This window comes from Tupaia chinensis, unplaced genomic scaffold (assembly GCF_000334495.1).
Source record: "Tupaia chinensis unplaced genomic scaffold, TupChi_1.0 Scaffold000685_1, whole genome shotgun sequence".
NCBI classification, from domain to species: domain Eukaryota; kingdom Metazoa; phylum Chordata; class Mammalia; order Scandentia; family Tupaiidae; genus Tupaia; species Tupaia belangeri.
In genome coordinates, this window is record NW_006160208.1 from 1798006 (window position 1) to 1808708 (window position 10703).

The 10703-nt window shown below is 44.6% G+C and overlaps 1 protein-coding gene across 5 annotated transcripts in view; it reads right to left on the bottom strand.

Moving 5' to 3' along the window:
- IRF2 (interferon regulatory factor 2) overlaps positions 1 to 10703 on the bottom strand; it is a 116219-nt gene that overhangs the window by 104069 nt on the left and 1447 nt on the right. The window lies entirely within an intron of this gene.

Genomic DNA, 10703 nt, shown 5'->3' on the forward strand with positions numbered 1-10703 from the left:
TAGGGAAATAACACTCCTCCAGAATCCTCGGCACTCCTGTAAAGTGCTCGACCTCCTCCAACTCGGGAATGGATATGATATAAAGAAAGTATGACCCCTGTGGTCTGGTGGTTAAGGTGGCTAGATCTCACATGGTTGATCCCATGGTTCAAATCTCAGACCCAGCTACTTGCGAAGCATGGAAGGCATGTGTGCATGCATGCCCAAAATCCCAAAAGGAGGGAGAGGTGGAAGAGGGGATCGCAGAGTGACTGCTCCCCATGGAGTTCCTTCTCCTCTCCCTCTCTGTCTCTATCTAGCTATCACATACACCATCTAACCAAAAAAAATAAAAGAGAGAGAGAATGATATAGAAATAGAAACAGCAGATGTATATAATAGAGACTATGTAAATAAAGATAGTGTACATATGATACAAAGATAAAGAATATATGGTGTAAAGAGAATTTATATGGCTTAAAGCTAGGGAATATATACAATATATAGATTCCGTATATGACATAAGGTTAAGAAAAGTTTGCTTTTGCTTCCCCTACATCATTTCACTCTTCAAATATCAAAGGATTCAATTTGTTTAAATGACTTGCTCCTATCCAAAAAGGTAGTAAGACCTCTTGTCTCTTCAAGAGGGCCCAATCATTATAGCCTGAACAAAATCCCTCAGTTACATTCCCAAGGTGCTAGGAAAAACTCTTTTCACAGGCACATCTTGTATATTTCAGAAGGGATGAAGGCCAGACCTTGCAGACACCCTAGGTTATGAAAGTTTTATATTTTAAAAGGTGACGGTAAGAACCTGGATCCTTTCCATCCCATCTCAAAGGAACAAATGTTGTTTGTTTCCCTCAATTCTCTCTCTCTCTCTCTCTTTCTCTCCTTCTTGTAAGGTCGAAGGGCAGTTGCTCTAGCCCTGACTACAGAGTGTAACTCACGCCCTCTTTCCATCATTGTTTGGTTTCATATTTTTTAAGACCAATTCTCTCCATCAGGATCTTCCTATCTCAGCCTCCTACTACCCGGGACTATAGTCACAAGCCACCATGCCCAGCTGTTTAACAGAAGGTCCTACTATTTTGCCCGGCCAGCCTTGAGCTCACAATCCTCCTGCCTCATCCTCCCAAGTTGCTGGGATTACAGGACGTACCACTGCATCCAGCCTTTAAGTTGATGGGTGGCCCCCTCGTGGCCCCAGCCAGCGAGCACAGTGTCCTGGCAACATCTGAAGGTCTCGGAATGAGGGACCCAGGCTGCAATTTCACTCTAGCTACTGACCTGGTTGTAAGAACTCTTTTCCCCTACCAAGGTGTTCTGTGTTTCTGTCTATTTCCATTTGAAAAGGATATTCTGTGAACTGGGGTAGTGGCTCAGATTTTTCAGTCCTTGCCAAAACAGGTGCTCCAACCTTGCCCAGGAACTGTCTAGAACCGTTAACACCTTCTAGCACTGGCTGGAAATGTCCTGGTTCCGGAGCCTGGTTCTGTACTGGGAAGCAGAAACTGAGCTCCAGAACACTCACCTATTCGTATACACAACAATCTCAATGGCGTCCATTCTGCTTTTCCTAGTCTTACATTTACAGAGGTGGGATCAGAGAACACACTTGAGAGTTGTCTTGAGAACGGTCTTCTGGTTACAAGAGTAACTGTGCTTGGGAACCGGCAGTTAGTGTAATGGCTATGTCGCTGGACTCCCACGTAGTCAACCGCGGTTCGCCTCCCGGACCCGGTGGCTTAGAACTCACGCCGGGTAGGGAAATAACACTCCTCCAGAATCCTCGGCACTCCTGTAAAGTGCTCGACCTCCTCCAACTCGGGAATGGATATGATATAAAGAAAGTATGACCCCTGTGGTCTGGTGGTTAAGGTGGCTAGATCTCACATGGTTGATCCCATGGTTCAAATCTCAGACCCAGCTACTTGCGAAGCATGGAAGGCATGTGTGCATGCATGCCCAAAATCCCAAAAGGAGGGAGAGGTGGAGGAGAGGGGATCGCAGAGTGACTGCTCCCCATGGAGTTCCTTCTCCTCTCCCTCTCTGTCTCTATCTAGCTATCACATACACCATCTAACCAAAAAAAATAAAAGAGAGAGAGAATGATATAGAAATAGAAACAGCAGATGTATATAATAGAGACTATGTAAATAAAGATAGTGTACATATGATACAAAGATAAAGAATATATGGTGTAAAGAGAATTTATATGGCTTAAAGCTAGGGAATATATACAATATATAGATTCCGTATATGACATAAGGTTAAGAAAAGTTTGCTTTTGCTTCCCCTACATCATTTCACTCTTCAAATATCAAAGGATTCAATTTGTTTAAATGACTTGCTCCTATCCAAAAAGGTAGTAAGACCTCTTGTCTCTTCAAGAGGGCCCAATCATTATAGCCTGAACAAAATCCCTCAGTTACATTCCCAAGGTGCTAGGAAAAACTCTTTTCACAGGCACATCTTGTATATTTCAGAAGGGATGAAGGCCAGACCTTGCAGACACCCTAGGTTATGAAAGTTTTATACTTTAAAAGGTTACGGTAAGAACCTGGATCCTTTCCATCCCATCTCAAAGGAACAAATGTTGTTTGTTTCCCTCAATTCTCTCTCTCTCTCTCTCTTTCTCTCCTTCTTGTAAGGTCGAAGGGCAGTTGCTCTAGCCCTGACTACAGAGTGTAACTCACGCCCTCTTTCCATCATTGTTTGGTTTCATATTTTTTAAGACCAATTCTCTCCATCAGGATCTTCCTATCTCAGCCTCCTACTACCCGGGACTATAGTCACAAGCCACCATGCCCAGCTGTTTAACAGAAGGTCCTACTATTTTGCCCGGCCAGCCTTGAACTCACAATCCTCCTGCCTCATCCTCCCAAGTTGCTGGGATTACAGGACGTACCACTGCATCCAGCCTTTAAGTTGATGGGTAGCCCCCTCATGGCCCCAGCCAGCGAGCACAGTGTCCTGGCAACATCTGAAGGTCTCGGAATGAGGGACCCAGGCTGCAATTTCACTCTAGCTACTGACCTGGTTGTAAGAACTCTTTTCCCCTACCAAGGTGTTCTGTGTTTCTATTTCCATTTGAAAAGGATATTCTGTGAACTGGGGTAGTGGCTCAGATTTTTCAGTCCTTGCCAAAACAGGTGCTCCAACCTTGCCCAGGAACTGTCTAGAACCGTTAACACCTTCTAGCACTGGCTGGAAATGTCCTGGTTCCGGAGCCTGGTTCTGTACTGGGAAGCAGAAACTGAGCTCCAGAACACTCACCTATTCGTATACACAACAATCTCAATGGCGTCCATTCTGCTTTTCCTAGTCTTACATTTACAGAGGTGGGATCAGAGAACACACTTGAGAGTTGTCTTGAGAACGGTCTTCTGGTTACAAGAGTAACTGTGCTTGGGAACCGGCAGTTAGTGTAATGGCTATGTCGCTGGACTCCCACGTAGTCAACCGCGGTTCGCGTCCCGGACCCGGTGGCTTAGAACTCACACCGGGCGCGTGTGCGCATGTGTGCACGTGCACGTGCCCAAGATCCCGAGAGGAGAATGGAGGAGAAGGGACTGCAGTGTGACCATCCCCCCTGGGGGGTGATTTCTCCCTTTCTGTCTCTATGTCTCTCTCTGTCTGTCTGGAGCCCTATAGAGAAAAACCTCTCCAAAAAAAAAAAAGAGTAACTGTGCTTGTTTTATTTTAAATTTGGAAAACACGAAAGTGATTCTAGGAGGAAAGAAAGACAAACACCCACAATTCCACCATCTAACTGATAGGTATTCTAGTCTAGCTTTATTATTAAATATTGTATACAGAAATACACATGCTTTTAAGATACAATTAGGGGCACAATTTATTATCTTCTCCCATCCAATCAACATGTATATTTTCTCATCATTAAATATTATTCACAGGGGTCAGCAGATGGCATGATGGTTAGGGTGCTGGACTCCCACATGGCCGAATGCAGTTTGAGTTCTGAACCTGGCAATTGGCTTTCTCGCTCTCTCTCACTCTGTCCCTCTCTGGTCAAGCTAAGAATAAATAAAGTTAAATAAAATAATTACTTTAAAAAACTACTCTTCAGAAATATGGATTTATAAGATACCACGTACTGCCTGGATGCACTGTAACCCATTCAATTGTGGACCATTGTTGGATATTTAGGTTGTTTTCAAGTTCACATAACAGAAACTAATTCAATGAGCAGCCCTGTACATAAATCTCTGTTCTCATCCTCAGTGACTTCAGGTCAGGAGGGTCTTAGAAACAGATTACAAGAATAGAGAGTTTAACGTTTTTAAGACTTTTAAGTACTCTACGTAACACCACATTAAATTCCAACAAGTTGGGAACCAGCAGTTAGCATAATGGCTATGTCGCTGGACTCCCACGTAGTCGACCGCGGTTCGCGTCTTGGACCCGGTGGCTTAAAACTTACGCCAGGCACGTGTGCGTGCATGCCCAAGATCCCGAAAGAAGAATGGAGGAGAATTGCGGCATGACCATCCCCCATGGGGGGTGATTTCTCGCTTTCTGTCTCTGTCTCTCTCTGTCTGGCGAGCGCACGCGCCCTATAGTGAAAACCTCTAAAAAAAAAAAAAAATTCCCACAAGTTTACTTCAATGTCCAGTCCCAACTACCACACAAAGTACTGGATTTCCCAATGAGCGGCCCGTCATGCCCAGCACGGCACTCCTAATTTAATCCTAACTCCTGCCATCTAGCCTTTAGGAAAACACAGTATTAGCCCATTCTGTTTTCCTGATTCCCTATCTACCTCTTACGATCTGATACAAATAAAACAGCATCAAGGAACACTAGCACCGAGGAAGAGGGGAAGACCTAAGACAGCAATTGCAGAATTTCTGACAAATAGGATGAACATGTGTCTTCTCTGAGGGCCTAGAGCTGCCTCCAAAGTCAACCCTGAATGGAACTTACTGCCTCAGGAGTGGGTATCAAACGGGGTGTCCACCTCAGACCCTCTACGGTGACTTCCATCATGCCAAGTGACAGCTATTCATGTGTTCCATGTTTCCCTCAAGTAGAAGTCAGCTGATGCCTAGCTGTTTTCCCATCAGACTTTATCAGCCCAAGAATAAAAAGGTCTAGTCCCAAAGGCCGAAGTGGAGGAGGCTACATTATTCCAACTGGTCCTTAAGTTACTATTAACGCATACCAACTAGCTCCCCCACCTCCAAAACTCAGTGACATTGTGCAGACAGAAGACTCTTCCCCCTTGATGACATTTTCTCTATTTCTCCCACTGAAAAATTCAGGAGACACCCCTCTACTCTCCACCTTGTTTTGTTTTCATCACCTCATCCCTCAAATTTCTCTTTCCACCGAACTCCCAGCCTTATTCTACTACTCCACGCATCAAACTAAAGAGTTGAAAGGACACTCTCTTCTCACCACTTAATTTTTCTCTTCTCCAATAAATCTAAGCTAAGGAGAAAAGAAAAAAAAAACTAAAAAATAACACATTAGCTTTTACTTGAAATAAAGCATTGTGTATGCAGTTCCTTCTCAACTCAAAATGTCAACCTCTTGGAACAGGAAAGTGAGCAGGATTCTAAGCCTATAGGGCAAAGACAGCATACTGTCTCTGCAAAGTTCTTCTCCAAGTCCTCCTAAAACACAGAACATTCGTAAGCTCCGTAAGAGTGGATTAAAATGTGAGCTCATTTTTCCTTTGGCCACGTTAGGTGTGCAAGTATCAAATGCTGTTACACAGAAAGTGACAGATTGTGAAGTACGCCTGAAAAGAAATTATTTATGAAAATTACACAGAAGGTAGTTAATGCTCAAAAACATTTAATGAAAGCTGGGCAGGCTTTTATCATACAAAGTTCTTAATCAAGATAGTTAACTTAAATTAGCCTTGCCCTGGAGATATCAACAGGACGAGTCACACGGGCCTTCTGTGTGTCACACCGAGACAGTCTTTAGTTCTTGTTTGCTGAATACCAAACTGACAGAAGAGAAGGTAAGCCAAAACAAAACAAACCCATAACTTTCTCTTTTTTTTCCAAACATTTTTATTTATAATGTATTTATTTTTTCCCAAAATGGATGCATCCATTTTTAAAAATATATTTATTATTTACATTTAATCTCTGTACATCTTTACAACATACATGGTTTTTCCCAGCACAAATACAGTGCCTATCAGTCAAGACAAAGACAACACCATATGCATTATCATCAGCAAATAATTTTTCACTTTTGTGTCCATAAAATATATTGTTTTCTTCCGTTCTCCTTCCTCCCTCCCCCTACTATTCACCTTTTATACCACCCCCCCACTGTCACTAGTCTCTCGTGGCCCTCTCTGCTATTACACCTTCCAATCTTTCTGCTGTACATTGCAGATATTTGGTATATATTGAGCTCAAACCCACAACTTTCAATGGCCTTCCTAGACAGAGACAAGACCATAAAACACGGTCCTTCTTGCCTTCTCAGAACAGAAAATTCAACGTTATCACAACCATAATAAAATGAACGCCTTTTGTAAATGACGAGCAAGGTCGACACGGTGGAGCCAACATAGTGGCCCCTATGCAAAGCACTGTTTAAAGTGGGGTAAAATAATAATAATAATACAATAAAAATTTACCCCAAAAGAGTGAATAAAATGGCTAACTGGCTCTTTCTGCTTTTCCTGCATAGCATGGCCCCTGAGCCAGTGAAAAGATCAAAGGTTTGGCCCTGGGAAGACACTTTAGTTCAAGGTTTCTCCACCTGTGCTCTGACCACACACCTAGGAGGACTGGACACAGGGGACCACACTCTCCCACCTCGACCCGCCCCTGCATGAATAAGAGACTCACTACTGGGAAGAAGGTAAGGGCTTCAAGGAACCTACCTGGTTTCTAGAAGCTGCTGCCACCTTCCACCCTCCCTGCCAGGTGATTTTAATAGCACACATTATGTTCTGTTCCTTCGGGGTGCCAGAACTATCTAGCCACATTTTACGAACAGGAAAACTAAGGTCCCAAAGAGAGAACTGATTAGAGTTAATAAAAATATTAAAAGTCAACTCCAGGCTGTACATTCCGATACCTCCCAGCACACAGAGCCTTGTACAAAGTTGATTGTCCACAGACACTTAGTAAATAAATGAAATAATAGCATGATGTTTCTGTTCATTTAACAAAACTGCAGGAGTTTCTACTTTTTTTTTTTTTAGGTCTTGCCATAGGGCATGTGTTTGCCTCAGTCAGAGAGAGAGAGAGAGAGAGAAAATGAGAAATCACCCCCCAGGGGAGATGGCCACACCACAATCCTTTCTCCTCCACACTCCTCCTGGGGTTCTGGGCATGCATGAACACACACCGGGCAGGAACTGGGGCTGGCCATGTGGGAATCCAGCACCTTTACCACCACGCCACCTGCTGGCTCAGGTTTCTACATTTAACAAAATGAAGTCTTCATTTAGCATCACTGCCTGGGGTTCCTGGATCCTCAACAGAACTAATTACTGATGCAGTGTCCCCGGCTGGTTTCAGTACCTCAGGAAGCTCACCAGCATGAAACATATCTAACAGAGCTCTCCGGGCGGCCTCAAACACCCAATTCTCTGGCTGGAATGAGATCAACTAGACTTGGTATTAGTTTTCTAAGTCAATCAGTTCTAAGTCATATGTGTTCTGTGAAATAAAAACAGGCACACCGAGCCTTGCCCAGTAAATACAATTTGTTTCAGAGATAGTTTGTAGAAAGATGGAGCTGCTGGCTCGGGGGAAGGGTTGTTTTAAAGCTTCCTTGAAGGACAAAAGCTGGGAGCTACAGGCCTGCAGCTTGCCCTGAATCGGGAAGGGCCAGGTGAAGTCCTTGGAACAAGGTTCCAGTTCAGCATCAGGCACCTGTGGACCAGATGTCCTGGCTATGTACTTCTCTAGGTGCTTGATAAAAATGTGGGCTTCAGGGACCAGCAGTTGGTGTAATGGCTATGTGGCTGGACTCCCATGTAGTCAACTGCGATTCGAGTCCGGGACCCAGTGGCTTAAACTCACACCGGGTGCTTGTATGTGTGTGCCCAAGATCCCGAGAGGAACATGGAAGAGAAAGGATTGCAGCGTGGCCATCCCTTCTGGAGGGTGATTTCTCGCTTTCTGTCTGTCTCTCTTTCTGGCAAGCTACGAGCCCTACAGCAAAAACTTCTAAAAAAAAAAAAAAAAGTGGGTTTCAAGTTTGAATCTGGACCCTGCAAATAATGTATCATTCTTTACCGATAAATCTGCTTTAACCGAGCCTACACACACAACACACATATGCACACACTTTTCTACTAGCTACCCCCACCCCCAGTCTTACTGCCCATTATGCAGTAAGCTGGCATTATGCACCAAATATTGATCACACTCGGGTCAAAAGTAGGGCACAAGTGGAACAGACAGAGGTGGAGAATCCTGACTTCCCATGCCTGTGTGGAAAGGAACACACCACATCCATGTGGAGGAAGAAAAACGACCTTTTAATTAGTAGTAATTGTGACATTCGCAGCAATTTATTTTTATATAGTATCTATGCATTTTATACATATTATAAACATATGCTCTATTTTTCACATATTTCCTCACATAGTATTTTCTTTTTTTGAGAGATTTTTGCTACAGGGTGTGTGTGCTTGCCAGAAAGATAGAGAGAGAAGAAAGCAAGAAATTATCCCCTCAGCGCCGAGAAGACGGCCACGCCACAATCCCTTCTCCTCCATTCTCCTCTCCAGATCTTGGGTGCGCGTGCACGGACCCGGCATCTCACTCATTATTTTCACCTATACTGTATGAACACACAGTAAGCATTCAACAAATTTACGTTAACCAAGTCCTTTTAAAGACTGGACTGCGAAATGCTAAAATGAGCTAAGGACAGACTTGTAAAAACATGTAATGAACTGGAGAGTCTCAGAATAGTGAAAAAAAATGCAGACTAAAGCACAGTGAGACCGGAGAATAGTTTTCATCTGATATAAAAAGTGGAAAATACCCTGGTTCAATCACTGTTATTTCCACATCATTTGGTACCCATGGATACCATCTAGTTTTTCTTCTGACAGGACAAAAAAAAAAGTCACTGGGAACCAGCAGTTAGCGTAATGGCTATGTCGCTGGACTCCCACGTAGTCGACCGCGGTTCACATCCCAGACCCGGTGGCTTAAACTCACGCCGGGCGCGTGTGCGCGCATGCCCAAGATCCCGAGAGGAGAATGGAGGAGAAGGGATTGCACCATGGCCATCCCCCCTGGGGGGATATATATAAAAGATGTCCTTGGTCACATGAGAAAACCTATGCACGTCAAACGTTGGACATCCAAAGTTTCCAACTTTCCACTACTAGGTTTAAACATCTCTAACTAGTTCTCTTCTGCCGAATGTTTGCCTAATAAAGTATTTCAAAAGGCGGGGTAAGAGAAAACTGAGGCCATAGTCCATAGTGCTGTCTGTACTTTAAGGCAACCACCTGTTTGCCATAATCAGCTTCCAATGTGACCACAAACCCTCATTTATTATGACACCATTTTTCATAGGTAATCCTGTCTGAAATGATGCAGAATTATCTCTAACTTTTAGAGGTCAACAGAAAAAAAAATGTAAATGAAATATGTGTTTAATTTTAAGAAGCTGTTACAAAACATAACAGACAAAAACTCCTGGATCTAAGAGGCCAAAATCTACACAACAGGTTAAGTTATAAATTATAATCATTCACTAGTTTCAGTGAAATTCTGGACTTTGTCACACCAATCAATAGATGTTCCAAGGTTGCCTCTAGAGATAAAAGCCAGTTTAAACCCCCAATATTCGACCTGCTGAAGTTTCCTTAGGCAGACAGATGTTCCCAGGATGTTTTAAGTTTTTATTAGCATTCCTTCTCTCAGAAAAAAAGAGACTGAGGAGGGACTGGGGACATCTGAGGATGCCGATCTGAATCTAAGCGCCTCATGAAGTTAAACGGGATGACCTACGCAGTGTGCACCTGCCTCACACCCAGACCATCCCTGACCCCCGTCAGTACCAGTGCTCAAGCATCAAGAAGGGCAGGCTTCGAAGCTCTCGTGCTACTTGTAGCCGATCTAAAAACTGAGTGACTGCAGGCTTGAGAACACCCTAGGTGATTCCTGAAAATCCACAACAGGAAATGTAACTATTCTCCACCCTCCCTAGCCATTCATCAAAAGCAGAAAAAGTCACAGCCACAGGGAGGCCACGGTAGAAGGCAAATGCCAGCAACCCTCTTCCTTACGCAGAAAGGCTGCCGGTTTCCTACCCATAACCAAGGGCGAGGAGCGCTACCCAGTGCCCACACTGAGGAAAGGGAGCTGAGGAGGGAGCCCGAGGGAATATGTCCCCAAGTTTCAAACGCCATGGGGCTAGGAACGAGTGAAGGCGCCAGCTAGCTAACTCGTGACGGCCTCGAACGCCAGTCCCGGGGTCATTTACAGCCGACCACCAAGGGTTCTGCCCACACCTAGTGACCCAGGCGCCTCACCCTGCGCCCGGCGCGGAATGCCAGGCTTCTTTCCTTCTAAGGGGACACGGGGATGAGGGTGGCAAATGCGCTGAGACCTGGGACCAAGGAGTGACGCCGGGCGACCTGGGGAGGGACTGAGTACACCCGAAACCCTTCCAAGTCGGAAGGGCTCCCGAGCCTCTTCGGAGCTGGCCCCCAGGGCGAGCCACTGGGAGCAGCGGGGGGCCCCGCC